Source organism: Otolemur garnettii, unplaced genomic scaffold (assembly GCF_000181295.1).
Source record: "Otolemur garnettii isolate 467f Iridium unplaced genomic scaffold, OtoGar3 scaffold00011, whole genome shotgun sequence".
In the NCBI taxonomy this organism is placed as follows: Eukaryota; Metazoa; Chordata; class Mammalia; order Primates; family Galagidae; genus Otolemur; species Otolemur garnettii.
Genome location: NW_003852406.1, coordinates 13,839,797 through 13,851,314, shown reverse-complemented (window position 1 = coordinate 13,851,314; position 11,518 = coordinate 13,839,797).

Genomic DNA, 11,518 nt, shown 5'->3' with positions numbered 1-11,518 from the left:
TTTTTTTTTTTTGGAAAAAAGAAGTAGAAATTTGAGTAAAGATCGGTGAGCCATTTCAGCCATCCCTCTGCTGTTAACGTTTGTGAACAGTAGCATATATTAATTTACTTTTTTTTTTTTTTTTTTGGAAAAAAGAAGTAGAAATTTGAGTAAAGATCGGTGAGCCATTTCAGCCATCCCTCTGCTGTTAACGTTTGTGAACAGTAGCAGGGATAACTTTGCCTTAACTTTTATAGAGCTTTTTGATGTCTATCAATAAACTCTAAATACTCTAACTCTTTATTTCATCTTGGTGTCCTGTCCTCGGAAGGGGTGTGTCAACTGTAAGCCTAGGCCAGGGAACCCTTTGGTGTGGCTTGAAGAGCCTCTGGGAAGGAATGTGAGGGTGGCAAGCAAGGTTTCTTTTTTCTGGCTCTCTTTTTACAAGGGACGGTCACCCTCCTAGTCTGTTTTTGTGGCTCTGAGTTCGTTAGTGGTCTGTCTTTCAATTCTTTGTCTGACTGGTCCCAGAACGGGCTGTCAAAAGCTCCAGTGCACTTTGAAATGTTACGTAGGACCTCACGATGTGTGCTGTCTCCAGGCCAGCTTTTCCGGCTCAGAAACACCCTTTCTCCTCCACTTTCAACACTTTACCATGGCAATCATTCAAAAAAAAAGAGAGAGAGAGAGAGAAAATGCCTAAAAGTTATTTACATCCAGTCAAAAATGGAAATGGCTTTTAGCGTTTGTTTGCATTCCTGCTAGAGAGGGCCTGTTCTCGTTTGCTCACACACCTGCCTATTTAAACAGCCGGGAAGGAGTTGGAGAAGAACAGAGAAGAATCGTTTCCAGGCTTTACTGATTTTCTGGCTGACCTCGTCTGAATCTCCTTAACCTTCCTTTCGTGAAGCCATCATTTCACACAATAGCAGGGATAAAGAAACTTACGGTTTTGATGTTGTTATCAAATGTTTAGAGCTGGTGGTTAGAGGAGACAAAAGCAGGCGGCTGTATTTGCATGGGGTTCTCTTCCTCCCCCCTTTGCTGTGTGCCTGCTCTTGTCATCAACTCAGGACAGGAAGCTGCTGCCCTCCTCAGCCCTCCCCAGCCCTCCCCAGACCCCTGAGGAGACAAGCTGCCTGCCACCTCTCTGGTTCTCTTCTTTGGGGACAGCCCTTTGCTCAAACCTGGTGGCTGTGAACTAACGGTGAAGCCCGTGGCTGCCGTGACCTGTCGCATCCCTGGTTTGGACTCCAATTTCAGCTTCATTATGCCCATGCGTACCTGCGGGGCAATCTCAGGGACAGCAAGGAAACTTGATGGACAGAGAAACAAAATGAATTTCACAGACTCCAGTAAGCCACCCTGATGACCTTAGTATAAAGGGCACGGACAACGGCGGCAGCCTCCCAGGTAAGACAGGCTACTGTGAGGCCTCTCCCGGGTCCTGGTTCTGAAACTGGTGAACGTGAACCTTCTGTACACAAGACCAGCAAACGTGAAATGGCAGTAGCCATGAGGGGCTCTTCCCGGCCTCCTCACAACATGCAGATAAAGGCAGCGCAAGGTGAAGAGGCTCTTGGTAATTGAGGCCTGGAGGCGACCAGCAGCATCCCTGACTCTACCCATTCCCAGGACCTCGGTCACTGGTGCCAGATCCCCTTAGGATTCCCCGAGTGACAGATGGCTCTCCCGGATGGCCAATCAGCACAGATGTGATCCCAGCCTTTAGAAGAACAATAGCTTTTGCTGGCACGTACAGTAACCTAAATTTGTCCAATTATGAATCCAACGAATGCCACGGTCTTGGGCTCCTATGGTCAATTTAAGGACAGACACACTACACAGAGTAGAAGATGAAGCAATGTGTTTGGAAGGCCTGAGTTCTGGTCCCGGCCCCTCCACCAAAGAGCTAAGGGACCTTGGCCATGTCCTTTCCCCACTCTAGGCCTCAGGGTCCTCATCTGTATTGATTATAGCCATGGGGCTTGAAGGCCCCTAATCCTTGTGTCACCGACATGTCAGTTTGATTACTCTGCCCTTGGAGAGCCTACGGAAGTTCCCTTAAACTTGAACCTCCTTGTGGGGAGACCCCATCCTTCCAGTCTCTGGGGATTGAAGGAGGAAGAGGAGGAGGCTGGTGGCTCCTTCACCTCCTATTTCTGGTCATTTCCCCCTCTTACTGCTTGTGTGTGCCAGCCTGCCCTGTGATGCTCTAACACGGGCTTTGCTCTTTCACTGAGTTCCCCAACAACCATTCACACACAAAGAATTCCTAGCACAAGGCTTCCATGCGGGAGGCATGCTTAAAACATGTGGGATGAAAATGAGCAAACCCTAAAGATTTGATAGGAGACACCCCAGTCCTTGAAAGCTCTTCCCACCAACCTGCAGCCTCGGGACACACAAGTCAGGCCTCATTCTCCCTCCCCACACCCTGGTTCCTCTCAGGAATAAAAGCAAATCCTTCCCACCCTCCACCCTTTCCTACCGGCTCTGCTTTTTCCTTCCAGACCCTCGACAAGCCTCATATGCTCCCTCTCCAGCGGCCCAATACCATACATTCCTTGATGTAGTTAGTTCCCTTGTAGGAGCAGTTGTGGTGCCAGCTGTTATATTAACACAACCACACACACACACACACACACACACACACACACAGAGGCACAGTTAATCCGGTTAGTCTTATAAATCCTCAATATTTTGATTTAACAAGAATTGGTTGAGTACCCACTGTGCTTGGCACACAGCTACTTGCAGTGAGCTCTAAAAATGATGTATCCAAATTGGCACCTACTCAGGTGGGAAAACAAGATTAAAACACACAGAGCCCTGATTATAATTAATTGGCAAAATGTGTGCTGGAGAGGTGAGGCGAGGGAAGAACCAAGTGGATACCAGGAGATCTTCACAGAGGAGATAAAACTTGCCAGAGCCCCAACAAGGAGGCTTCCTGTACCAAGAAAACAGGTTATTCTTAGAGTCTGAGAAGCAGATGCATCACCCTCTGAGATGTGGAGTGATGGTCTCTGCATTTACAGCCTTTGCTGGGAAGTTTATTGTCATCCCACGTATGTTTGCTCCAGCACAGACATGGTACTGGTCCTCACCCAGTTTCCCCCTGTTCTCCTTTCTGTTGAGCACTTATTAGAAGCCAGGCACTGTGGAGTTATGTTCTAGATAGCTCGGCGACAGGAGAGGTAGGTTGGTGGAATCTTATGCACTGGAATCACCTGCTAGTGGGAACAGGCACTTGGGCTCTAGTTGTCAGCCCAGGTGCTTGGGTCAGTGGGACGTGTCTATCAGAGCATGACAGGGTCAGAGTATGGCCAGTGAGTGTACAATCAGGGGAAGATGAAGAGAGGCTCCCAGCAGCGTGTACTCACTTTGTCATCCAATCTTCCACTGGTCTTTTATAGAATGCTCAGTATGTGCCAGGGGACAGGAGAGGGGGTAACTTTCATCCCTCCCTCGCCTGCAGGGAACTTGCAGGTCTTATAAATCCTGCATGGTGACTACTATGATAGGAAAGGCTAATACAGCCTAAGAGGCACTAAAGAAAAGATTCTAACCCTCTAGATCTCTGGGTCATAAGAGAAGCCTTCACAAGAGAAGTGATCTTGGGAAAAGGAATACCAAAAATCTATGCAGAAATAGATGTGGAATCTACAAGGTCTAACTATGTTAAAGAGTCTTGAATCTTCCAGAAGTAGAAGTTCAACGTGGCTGGCCTAAGAGTACTAAGGTGCAGTAAATGAGATGAGAGATGTAGGGTCATGAGGCATCCACAGAGGTTGGGTCTTTGGTAAACCGTGTTTGGCTTTTCTCCCACAGCCTTGGGGTCCAACTGGAGCTTTTAAACATGTGGCATCAGAGGTTCACATTGTCTCCTAGAGAACTCTAGGAAGGGGCTGGTAAACAGCAATATAGACGGGAAAGTGGTACAATGCCCAAGAGAGATATGATATCTGGAGGCAGAACCTGTGGCCTCCGGGCTACATGTGGCCTTCTGGATCTGTGTGTGCAAACTTTTGACTGAATCCAGATTTTACAGAATAAATTGTTGTAATAAAGGGATTTGTTCTGTAAAGTTTGGATTTGGTCTAGGGGCTGCACTCAGGGATCTGGAGGGCCACATGTGGCCTTGAGGCCCCAGGTTCCCCACCCCAGCCAGCAGCCAGGCTTACCCTGGTCTAGCAGTTGCTTCATAACATTTAAATACCATCAGTTAAGAACGCAATAGTGTTGTTATCAGTGTACTTTCTGTGGATTAAAAGTTATACCCCCATGATTAAAAAGAAAGATATTTATTCCTAGCGTTCTCCTTGAAGGTGACCTATAAGAGCTTGTGCTAGCGGTTGCTGGGGAGTTGCAAGCTGGTCTGAGAGCCCCTCTTCTCTCCCAGAGATTGCCTGAAGATGTATTTGGTTGCCGAATAGAACGTGCCTCTTTTGCTGTTTCTCCTTAATATGATGAAATTCCCCAAGCACAAGGGGGAAACTGGGCCATTCGGTGCAGAAGCGATTATAAAAATTGACTTTTATGTCGATTGTAGATTCTCTGACACGCCTCCCACCCCGTGGTGTGTGAAAAGAAAAAGTGTGATAGGTCTCACCCCGAAGGCAAAGGCACAGCACTTGCTGGGATCTTCTGCCAACCTGGCAATCTGGTGCCACAGCCAAAGGGGTCCTCCAGAAACACGGCACCAAAGACATCAGGGCTGGCCCCTTCCTCCCCCCTCTGAAAACTACTGTTCAATAGTTAGCTCTCTTTTTACTCCTCTAAATCTGTTCCCAATTCTATATTCTTAGGTGTGAAATTGTTTTGCCAGGGAGTCTAGATTTTGCAGCTGGAGTTTGGGGGACCATAGAGAAGGAGCCCGATAAACTATCTCCTTCTAAGCTACAAACACCAATTAAACAACTGTGCTTGCACCTGGAATGGCAGAAAGTGCTTTAAAATCCTCAATCCGTAGCTGTAATTGCCAGATCATATGTAGAAATGTGGAATTTGGGAGTTATTACGGATGATAGTGAAATGGCCCATTTATTGCCCTGTCTTGGCCAGGATGTTTCTTGAGTGAGTTGTTTTCTACTTATTGACTCCGGCTCTATCATGCCCAAATATCTGATCAATGGAACCAATTTTTCAGCCCATTAGAGGCTGAATAATCTGAAAATAAAAGAATATAAAAATAATTAGGGGTAAGCAGGTGATGTGAGTAGAGGTAGGGAGGGAAGAGAGGGTTGTCTACTCTATTCCAAATTTTTAGATTGGCTTGGGTTTTAACCTAATTGAAAAAAAAATTTTTTTCTCAATCATGTGTTAAGGACACAACTCCTTTGAGTGTTCAGAATGACTCTTCAGTCTGTTTTATGAACATTCTTAGTGTTTCCCCGTCTTCTGGATTGAGCAGCTTAGGGTTCCTTAATATTTGCAGTGTTATTCTGATGGTGGAGTGCTGGGCCCAAAATGTGTTCAGTAAAAAATGAGGAAACAAGGATGTGACTTCTTCCAAGTCAGATTCCAAGGAGAAGACCAAATGGGTATTATTGTTCTCCAAAATTCTTCTACATGTTGGTGGTGCATTGTAAATAACCAGGACCTTAGGCCAACAATGTAAGGAAACAGCTACTAACTTCAGCTCTTCCCCACACAATGTCCTCTGATCTGCGTTATCCTCTGCCTCTTCTTATCTACTTCCAAACAATCTGTCTTTTTTACATGAGTCAGGATCTCACTTTGTTGCCCTCAGTAGACTGCTGAGGCATCATAGCTCACAGTAACCGCAAACTCTTGGACTCAAGTGATCCTCTTGGCTTGGCCTCCCAAGTAGCTGGGACTATAGGTACCCATCACAATGCCCAGGTATTTTTTGGAGCCCGGGTCTTGTTCTTGCTCAGGCTGGTCGCACACTCCTGAGCTCAAGTGATCTGCTTGCCCCAGCCTCCCAGGATGCTAGGATTATGGGCGTGAACCACCAGGCCCAGCTCCAAACAATCTAACCTTTAAGGTCAAGTTGCTTTGTTTCTTTTTTGTGTTGTGCTAACATTGAATTTGACTCTTACTATCTACCAGATGTTATTTCACATTCATTATCCAACTTAATCCTACTAGGTAGATGCTAATATTATCCCCATTTTACAGGTGAGAAAACAGAAGCTCAGAAGGATCAAACAAAGGTCTCAAGGACACTTAACTCCTTTGTGTTGGAAAGCAGAGTATATCTCTCCAGCACACTTCTCCTTAACCATTAAGCTAAGAGGTCTCCCAGTTGGAGGCCCAACTCTTCTCACACACCAGTCTCTGTCCTCTGGCTCCCTTTTCAAGTTACTATCTACACCACCTATCTGGAAACTTCCTGTTCTGACCAGATATGCTTTTGACAGTTTTTCTTTTGTTATCTTGAATTATATTTCATTCATATGCTTTATGAATCTTATTCTCAAATACATTTTAAACCCATGTTAAAGTGCAGGCCATGTCTTAAATAGCCTGACGCTTGCCTTTACCCTCCAAACTGTGTGAAAAGCTGGGGCTGGGGTGGGGTTAACACAGAGATGGCAGACTCACCTTATCATCGTCATTAGCTGGTCGTTTGCCACGGTGGATTCACACAGTCACTCTGAAGCTGAGCTGATGAGAAGGCCAGCTCCTACAGCCCTCCTCTGCACCAGGGGAGTGTGTGAATGCGTGCTCTGAAAACTCACGATTCTGCTCAGAAATTCCGAGTGCTGATTTACCCATTTCCTAGTAATAGCTGGGAACACTAGACAAATTTTAAAGGCTAGAGGTATTTTTCTGAGTCAAGTGTTGGCAAGTGTTGGTAAGACCCCCTCCCCAGCATGTGAAGCGAGGTTTCTGAGAAGTGGGTAGGCAGCCAATATAGAAGTGTGTGAGATCTCCTTTATGGAGATTACCCAGAAAATGCAAGCAAAACTTGCAAAGTGGTTTCTATGTTCTTGGAGTTGTCATTTTTGTCACTTTATTTGGCTGTGAAGCTGATTTTCACACAGGCCTGGTGGTTGTTAAAGTAAACACAAGTACAGTATTAATATCCCCTGCATATATTTAGGTAAAATTGACATCCAGTTGAAGTCAAGATGTGGTTTGCTTACTCATAGTTCTTGGAAACTGTACACATACTGATTTAATACTTATGTTCCCCACGTATACATCCTGACTAACAGTATCTTCTCCTCAACTTTTACAAAATTTTACAAATTTAAGCATACAAAATATGCTTAAAATATCAAGTGAGTAATTTGCAGCCACTATACTTTGAGAATCTGCCAGGCCTACTCAAAGCATGATTCTGAAATATTCTGCTTTGAAGCTTTGGGAGTTTGGGAATTCATTCATTCCTTTGCATTCATAGGCCATGGACTGCTATTAAGTAGGTATTTCTTCTAATTAGTCACCCCTATTTCGCAAGAGCCCTCATTGACTATTGAGTTGACCTCAGCGCCTTATTAGCTCCAATGTATTTTTGGAACGAGGTGATGCCCAAGCCAATGTGATATGCGGCAATAATTGCTCTAAGCTAAGAGTAGGCTCGTGCTAATCTGGGATTGTGCTTAGCTTTCACATTTCTCTGGTGACCCCCAAGTTTGACTTCCCAAACTCTAACTGTATTTTATTCTAGAGCAATGAACTAATGACAGTTTTGTAGTCTCCCATCTCTCCGTCAGCCCCAGTTCCCTGGAGGTGATGAGTACATTAACTATTTGGTTCAAAGATCCATAAACCTAGTCCTTGACTTCAAGGAATTTACAACCTCTTTGGGAGAGAATAAACACCCAATAATGTCAATTAATTAAAAATTCAATATGAAGCAGAACTTCCAAAAATTATACAGTAATTGCCAAATGCCTGGCAAGCTTTGGCGTTGTAGCAATTCAAGGAGGGGAGGTCACCGTGCTCGGAGGTATCAGAACTTCCCTGGGCAGCAAGAGGAAGGGAGCTGGGATTCATTAAGCATCTGTTCCATGTCACATTCCAGGATGTTTATTTTCTCACCTCTGGTCTTCAAAAATAATCCAAACAGTTTAAAAAAATTATCAGTCTGTTTACTGGGATTGTATTAAGTCTGTAAGGAGCATTTCCCAAGTTACCATGTTCAGCCCCCCACTTCTAGAGCTACTGTACATCTCTCTGCTTCTTCAGCTTGTCCTTGTATCACACAGTAAATATTTCACTTTCCTTTATATAGACAAGATTTCTCATAAAGTTGTTTCTAGGTGCTTTATCTGTTTAGCACTATTAGTTATGGGTATTTTTCCCCCTCCTATATGGCCTAACTGGATATGGTTGAAAAGCTGATTTTTATACTGATCTTCTGTCTGATCACTATACCGAACCCTCTTCCTGATTCCAAAGGAGCTGGTCTGAAGGGGTGTTTCCATTATCTTGAATTCTCTATGTTTAATGAAAGCCCATCTGAAAATAATAACAGCTAGAACTTCTTTGTCTATAATACGTTTCTTCCTTCTGTTTCTTGACTATTGCTCAGATCTTTTGGAATGCCAGTCAACAATTTAGTGATATTTTATGTTTTGTCTTGTTTCTGAGACTGCCAGGAATGTCTCTAATTCTCAAAAGGATTCTCAGTCTTTGATATGTATTATTGTCACCTGGGAGAAGACCCTCCAGGGATGAAGCTCCGGCATGTGTGTTTGGGGTTGAGGGGAAAATAATTTCTGCCCGTACATCCATTTTATAACTCTCACTATTATTTATCTTCATTATCATCTGCATCATAGCATTTGTTACATAAACGTTATTATAAGACTGAGTGTTCCCTAAGTGTCAGGCACTGTACTAAGTACCTGATATACTTCACTTTAATTATGTTCACATGAGAAATCATTACGTCCATTTTACAAATAGAACTAACGCAGAACGATTAAACAAATCTCTAAAAAAGTCTTAGGATCGGAAAATGGTACAGCCAGAATTTAAACCTAGGTCAGAATAATTCCAGAGCACATGATTCCTATTCAGCCTCCCATACAGTTGATGATGGAGATCATTTTAAGATGCATCCTGTCCCAGTTTTATACAATAAAATGGGCCTTTGGAATTTTACCTACTGTTTGTCCACTATTGATTGAGATGGTTCTTCTTCCTTTTCGTAAATTGATATTATTCATTCTATAATAGGAATAGTTTTCCTCCCGTTGAATCACTCGTTCCTAGGACAGTTTAATTGCAGAGGATAATTCTTTTAGAAGTTATTGAATTTGATCGGCTGGCATTTCATTTCATATTTTTCTATCCACATTGATAAGTGTCACTGATCTATAGGCGTGCATCTTTCCCAAGATTGGGTTTCGGGGTCATTCTGCCTTCATTAAAAAACAAAACTGGGTAGCTCTTCCGCTTTTCCTGGGCTCTGCCACAAATGAGGTGGCAGCGGGATGATGTGATGTGTCTGCTGCAGGCTCATGGCCTCTGACATGTTTTGAGATAATTCTTTAATAACTGATAAAATTCCTTCCCCGGTGATTGATCTGTGGGAAATCATTTCTTACAGGTGAAAAAGGTGTCACTGTTATTTCCTGCAACCTGCTCATTATTGAAAACTTAGAAAACACAAAAAGTTGGGAAAGGCAGAAAAATAATCACTGCAGTCCCACACCCCACATCCGCCGCGGTTACCGTGAATGTATTTGCCTCCGCTTTTTTTTGCAGCTCACCGTTTTTGAATTGAGGCTGTTCATAAAATTTTGTATCCTGCTCCTCTCAATGAAGGTGCTAGCCTGAGATTTTACTCTTCTTCTCAAAGGTGGTTTTAAATTACTGTTTACTATTCCCCTCTTTTCCTACTTTCGAAGGTCTTTGTCTGGTTTGAAGTTCTGTACCCTTATTTAACGATGGCACTCTAACTCAACTAGCAGTAAAACCAAGGAACAAAGGAAAGCTGGTATAAAAATGAATTAAAAACCAACCTTCCTCCCTGCCAGTAAGGAAAAGAAAGCCAGGCAGGGTAGACATTTTCTGTGCCCTCCAGTTTAATGTAACTCACTTTTATTTTAATTGTACCATCTATATACTAGGACTAATTGTACCATCCTATACTAGGATACAGAAATAATCAGAGTCTGTGTTACTATCGGTTTGTAACAATGATTGTCAACCCGTGTGCCCGGAGAGCATCACAGATGTGCCATGAAAAGTTTTAAAGATCATTAATTATTTTCAAAAGAAGTTCAAAGCACGGTGAGTATTTTGTTTTTTTACTCTTTTTTTTTTTTTTTTTTGATCGACATCATTTAAGTGCGCCACAGAAGTTTAACGTATAGGTTCAAGTGTGCCGAGAGATTAAAATGGTTAAAACCACGGGTCTGGAAGGAGGCAAGAGGATTCGTGCAAGGGGGTACAGTTTGGATGTGCTTTAGAGGATGGGTAGAAATTTCTAGGACAATGAATGACACATAGAAAATTCAAAGGCACGGAGGAACGAAACAAGGAGGTGTGTCAGGGGCACCATACAAGTGCCTGAAATGCGGAGAGTGGAGGGCAAGTGATTAGAAAGTAGGTCCACAGAGGCAGGGATAGTCAGATCGATGAACGGCCACCCGCAGCAGCCAGTGACCTTGGAGGCTGAGGGCAGTCAGACCTTCTAGCTTCCTTGTGCCTATCAATACCACCCCAACCTACAGGTGCTGTCAAATTGCCAAGCTCTCATTAAAATTTTAATTGGGTGCCTTATCAATCTTGATTTCCTGAAATTTTGATTCAGCGGGTAATCATTCCCTGTTTAGTTGGCAATAATTGGCTGCTGTCTTGCTTTGGGTTCTCCCAGACTCAGACCCTAAGGACTTGAGTACAAGTACTTTATTTGTAAAGTGATTCTAGGAAGCATGAGTAAGGGAGTGGGAAAGAGAAAGGGAAGGAAAGGCAGGCAGCATCATTACCGTTGTGGGCAACTGGCGCTTCATCTCACCTGGGAACTCCAGGAGCCAGTGCAAAACACACCACTCAGCGTCATCCGCTGGGATTTACACACTAGATACTGTTGGTCATTAGTCAAGGATTGCTGCAGGACCGTGGGTGCAGAGTTCACTCACTGTCAGAGTAAGCAGAGTGGACGGACTGTGAAGACCAGAGAAAGGTCCCGGGTAAAGAGGGGCAGGTGAAACTCAGGCCCACGTGCACTACACTGAGTGCTGACAACTGCCACTGGCTATCTGGTACCCTCGCCGAATATAGTACAATGGAATATTTTTAATCTGTCTTTGTATCTATTGGCCTTTGTTTCTTTTAACAAATGCCTGAAAGTTCAATTGCTCATCTTGCTCAACCCTCTTTAATTTCATGCCTACAAAATGCTCGCATAGCCCTGCTGGAATCCCCAGTGACTCAGCGTTCTGGCCCCTCCTCTGCAGGCAGACAGTCAAATCTCCAGACTGCTCTGTGTTTTTGGTTTGTTTGTTTGTTTTTTATTGAATGGTAACTACGTACATTAATGCACTTCTGGGGTACTGTGTGGCATTTTCACACACAATCCGAAACACTTCCATCAAACTGGTTAACA